The sequence below is a fragment of the Eurytemora carolleeae genome, unplaced genomic scaffold (genome assembly GCF_000591075.1).
Source record: "Eurytemora carolleeae unplaced genomic scaffold, Eaff_2.0 scaffold40, whole genome shotgun sequence".
NCBI lineage: Eukaryota > Metazoa > Arthropoda > Copepoda > Calanoida > Temoridae > Eurytemora > Eurytemora carolleeae.
In genome coordinates, this window is record NW_019396035.1 from 767,480 (window position 1) to 773,555 (window position 6,076).

The window sequence follows — 6,076 nt, forward strand, 5'->3', positions numbered from 1 at the left end:
TGTGTTGATCCTGTTTCACCTAAATCGGGCAGAGCCTTCCGAGTCCGTACATGTGTATTTTAATGCCGAACTCTTATTGGCTGGACTTAGGTGTTGAATCGACCTTTAGGGTTACCACACTTACAACATATTTTAAATTTGTTTAAATAAACAAAAAAAATTATTACATGACGAAATTTAAAAATATCATTGCACGGACTCAATGATTCTCAAAACTTCCCTGATTTAAATTTACACACCAATGTATCATTTACTCTCAGACAAATTTCCATTGATTCTAATTTGTCTGAGAGTAAATGACATTCCTTTTTAAAGAGGGGATTCAATGATAAACCCGAGGGCTTGCGGATTTTGCGGATTTTTTTTTGCCTTTGTAGATTTTCAAAGAATCTTTCAATGAAAATTCCCGGCGGGATTAAATGAAAATTGTTGCATACCAAAAAACCAACTTTTTATAAAGGAATGTAGATTTTTTTCTATTTTTTTGCGTCGCGTTGTACGCAGTGTTTTATTTACTAAGTAGCCAACTAATCTTGTAGAAATTCCGAATTTCATTAAATAACATATATAATTTTATGTTTGTGTTTTTCTTAAAATCTTGTTTATTGTTTCTTTTTCCCAATTGGTAACTCTGTTATCCTGACTCCCCCTTAACAAGGCCTGTGATTCTGCGTGAACGATACATATAAAACATCTATCTGATGTTTCTGTCCCAAGAAATTGATACAAAACTGTGTCAAATTTATACGAAAATTCATATATATGCAATTTTGTAAAAAATAGTATTAAACAGATCATATTCAACAAATACGCTACCAATCTGAAAAGACGATATCCCACAGGAGCCTGAGAATCTCAGGTTTGCTCCTATTATAATTTTTTTTTTTTAATTTTTAATAGATATAATTGATCATATAATTACGTATAGTCCGTATAGTATCACGTCACAAGAACTTAACAGCCAATGGCAGTGCAGTATCGTTGTCAAGTGATACAAACGGAAATCACGTGACCAGTATACTGCACTGTCATTGGCTGAAGTTCTGGGGACGTAATACGGACTATATGCATATGCATATGGACTAATGTAATAATATTATCAACTATATCTTGTAAAAATGCAAAAATTGATGTTTTACGAGGACAAAATAAACCTTGCAGTTTGGTTTCATTGTTCCCAATAAGCGTTAAAACCACCGAACCGATTGAACCAACATTTTGTCTGTAATGTAACAACAGATGTGGTTTTTGACCGATCAGTATATGCAAAAATATAATCTCGTAAATTTAAAAATTCCTCGTAAAATATTGAAAACTTGGCAATTTTGTCATCGTTTAACGTTTTGTATAAAATATTTAATTGCTGGAAAATGAGAAATGTTTGTTGTATAAGAACTGAGAAGCTGACTAGAAGAAAGTGTGTATACTACAAGTATACAGGCAAACCAACCTGCCTATATCAATTCACCCGCAGCTAGAGCAGGGTACAGTACCGGCCAGGGTAGGGTTTTTACATTTTATTTAACAAAGAAATATATACAAGCACAGCGTTCTATGTCTGACGACGATCTTCAGTAGTCAAATTCATTTATCATCTGAAATTCTAAGATTTTTAAATCACATCTTGTGTATTTTTTTTATACGATAGCATTTCAAATACTTGTTGTTGCATTATCTACTCCGATACTATTGTTGCACGATCCGAACTATTACAAGGAAACTGGTCTAGTCTTTACTTGTACCAGCCGGTCTAGTGTACCCAGTAACCCAGTACAAGGAAACTGGTCTAGTCTTTACTTGTACCAGAGTCCGAAATTTAAAAGAGTATCGTTGAATGAAACTCCAGAGTTTCCATTTCGGGGTCTTGACATTTATATAGATTTTAATTTAAGAGATTCGAAAAAAAGGAGAATTTGAAGAAACTAAATAATATAATATTTCATAACAAAAATATTGATATCTACAAAGCTGCCTAACCCCATTCGTGAAACCCGGTTACAAAACTGGTTTTTATAACGATACCCTGTCTTAAGTTTTGGGCTCAGCCGGTCAAGTGTACCCAGTAACCCAGTACAAGGAAACTGGTCTAGTCTTTACTTGTAAAGTTGTACCAGCCGGTCTAGTGTACCCAGTAACCCAGTACAAGGTTGACCCAACGTGTTCTCAAGGATCATTCATTTCACTGGAGATCATTCAGGCAGAATTGTATACAGTGGATTTATCGAGTTTTGTGGAAATTTAAGAAAATAATAAGGATGGGAGTGAAAGAGGGAAAGGTGGAAATAAAGGAAGGAGGGGTGGAATAGAATGGAAGATAATGAGGGAAGGGAGGAAAAGAATGGAAGATAATGAGAGAAGTGAGGAAGAGAATGGAAGATAATGAGGGAAGGGTGGAATAGAATAAAAGATAATGAGGGAAGGGTGGGATAGAATGGAAGATAATGAGGGAAGTGTGGAAGAGAATGGAAGATAATGAGGTAAGGTTGGAATAGAATAGAAGATAATGAGGGAAGGGTGGGATAGAATGGAAGATATCGAGGGAAGGATGGAAGAGAATGGAAGATCATGAGGGAAGGATGGAAGAGAATGGAAGATAATGAGGGAAGGATGGAAAAGAATGGAAGATAATAAGGGAAGGGTGGAATAGAATGGAAGATAATGAGGGAACTGAGGAAGAGAATGAAAGATAATGAGGGAAGGGTGGAAGAGAATGGAAGATAATGAGGGAAGGGTGGACGAGATTGGAAGATAATGATGGAAGGGTGGAAGAGAATAAAAGGGTGGAAGAGAATGGAAGATAATGAGGGAAGGGTGGAAGAGAATGGAAGATAATGAGGGAAGGGTGGAAGAGAATGGAAGATAATGAGGGAACTGTGGAAGAGAATGAAAGATAATAAGGGAAGGGTGGAAGAGAATGGAAGATAATGAGGGAAGGGTGGACGAGATTGGAAGATAATGATGGAAGGGTGGAAGAGAATAAAAAATAACGAGGAAAGGGTGGAAGAGAATGGAGGATAATGAGGGAAGGGAGGAAGAGAATGGAATATAATGAGGGAAGGGTGGAAGAGAATGGAAGATAAGGAGGAAAGGGTGGAAGAGAAAGGAAGATAATGAGGAAAGGGCGGAAGAGAATGAAAGATAATGTGGGAAGGGTGGAAGAGAATAAAAGATATGAAGGGAAGGATGGACAAGAATGAGAGAAGTATTGGCTAGAAAAAGGAAAGGATGGAAGAGACTGCGAGAAGGATTGAAAAGAAAGAGGATAGGATGAGAAATAATGAGAGAGAATAAGGTGAGAGTTGAAAAGAATGAGTAAAGGATGGGAGAGAATAAGGGGAAGGAAAGAATGAGGAACAAAAAGGAGAGAATGAGATAAGGGTTAGAAAGAATGAGGAAAGGATGGGAAAGAATGAGGAAAGGATGGGAGAGAATGAGATAAGGATGGAAGAGAATGAGGTGAGGGTACGTAAGAATCAGGGAAGGGTGGGGGAGAATGTGGAAAAAACATGGGATAGAATTAGGTAATGGTAGGTAAATGTGGAAAAGATGGGAGAGAATATGGGAAGGATGGGAAAGAATGAGGTAAGGATGGAAAAGAATAAGGTAAGGATGGGAGAGAATGTGGGAAGGATGAAAGAGAAGGAGGTAAGGATGCATGAAAGAATAAGGTAAGGATGGAAGAGAATGTGGGAAGGATAGGAGAGAATGAGATGAGGGTAGGTATGAATGTGGAAAGGATGGGAGAGANAGGGGAAGGAGGTAAGGATGCATGAAAGAATAAGGTAAGGATGGAAGAGAATGTGGGAAGGATAGGAGAGAATGAGGTGAGGGTAGGAAAGAATGTGGAAAGGATGGGAGAGAATGGGTGAGGGTAGGAAAGAATATGGAAAGGATGGGAGAGAATGAGGTGAGGGTAGGAAAGAATGAGGGAAGGATGGGAGAGAATGAGGTGAGGGTAGGAAAGAATGAGGGAAAGATGGGAGAGAATGAGGCGAGAGTAGGAAAAAATGAGGAAAGGATGGAAGAGAATATGGTAAGGGGTAGAAGGATGGAAGAATAGAAGGCTGAAAGAGAATGAAATAAGAATTGGAGAGAAAGGATGAAGAATGGAAGAAATTGCAGAAAGAATGGAAAAAGTTCTAGGACAATTTTTTAAAATTTCATGGTAGCCCTTGAGAAATGATTTTACAGTCTAAGAGTGCGTGTTTAAAAGCTACCAATGTCATCTATATAGCATAGTATTTTAACATATAGTTAGAGCTTATGTCATGTCCGAGTTGTTTTGAAATAAACTGTCTCATTGAAATGTCTCATTTAAAAACTCTCGAACAAGTTTCCTACAAATGATATTTATACTTTCAATTTACAACGTTAGGTCAACGAAAGAGTTATACAAAAAAAATAAAGAACAAACCTCCAAAAAGATGGGTTTGTGTAAGCAAATGTTGAATAAAAATCTCAAAACCACGGGCAGAATATGTAACTTTTGTATTTTTAACAGTTTTTGAAAATAAAACTAGGATAGGATTAAACGTGATAGCACGCTTTAGGATTTAAACTGGGAACAAAATGTTATCTCTATATAAGATATTTTTATTCTATAAAACTAATTAAATCTATAAAATGTTGAGACTAAAACAAGGATGAAATATAACAACCAGCTGATATAAAAAACCGCAATGTTTGACGCACAAATAAATTACTAAGTGTAAGTTTTAGTAAAATAATTATTTGATTATGTAAATATACATCCTGCAATAGCATGCATCGGTCAAAAATCAACATTTTAATGAAATTAAACACATTAATTATTCAAATTTACAACTAATTTCAAAATCAAAATTTTTGCCTTGAAAAAAATTTTGATCCGCGTCTTGATAATCGCATGTGAAAAAAACATAATCAAATCACTATTTTCTCAGTTCTTATTACAAAAAAATATGAATTAATTTCAGAAACAGAATTCTAGGTCGAAAGCAAAATATTAAACATAAAATTGAACCAGCACAGTGAACACGTAAAAGGGTTAGATTTTTCTTTCGGGATCTTTCGGCATCATGCCTCTTTAAATGGAGGGTCACTTAAAATTACAGAGACAGTCCCTTTAAAAGAGCGAGGAGCGACAAGAATGCATTTTATGTTAAAAATTAATTCTACAGAATTGATTAGAATTTTTGTTAAAACTATTCTAGGTTTATCCTATAAGAAGACCGCGGGTATGTTTTGCCCCAATGTTCCGTTTACGGGTTTCAGGTCTGTTTCTCTACCAGGGGAACCAGGGCCAACAGGGGGGAGGGTCCATGGTAAAAAAAATATTTTATATGTTGAAAAAAGTATATTTTTTTGCAAAAAAAAATTAAATATTGTAACTGTAAAGGTAGATTATTAAAAATGTCTCGATTTCTGAATAGTTCATCTAGTTTTAGAAAAAAAAAATTAAATAGAAAAAAAATAGAAAATACTGTGTAGACTGCAGGTGTAAAATATGTTTCCCCTGAATCAATACTCTCCTGGAATATGTTAATATTTAATCTAAAATTATTTTTACAAAATTACGGGTCCGGCCGGGTAATAAAAACGTTGGATTGGGATTCATTAGTGCAGACCCAAGCTTTCAAACATCCAATAAAAATACAGGGAACTCCGGAGTGAGACGGTAGGATCGGCCGAACCGTGCCGACAGTCGCGGATTTCCTCCTACTCAGGCCAGGTTCAAATTCTTATACTTTGTCTAAAAAGTCTGGTACAGTACACACCAATCGATTCAAGTCTATAGGATTACGAACAAAATATTTTGAAAAAATTTCTTCATTTCCTAACATTTATTGTGATGACATAGACTATAACTATTTGATAATAAAAGATGTTTTAAATCACAATTATAACTTTGTAAATTTGTTGTTAAACATTTATTTTTTACCTCTTCTTGAATTCTGGCTGTATTGATCGCCCTGAAAGTCACGTGACCCGCGGAAAATTCCTATTGGAGGATAGAAAAGGATCGGGCCGCGGTTCAAACGCCCGGAGTGGTAAATTCGAATTTCTCATTGGCTGCAGAGAAAATGCTATGAAGTCG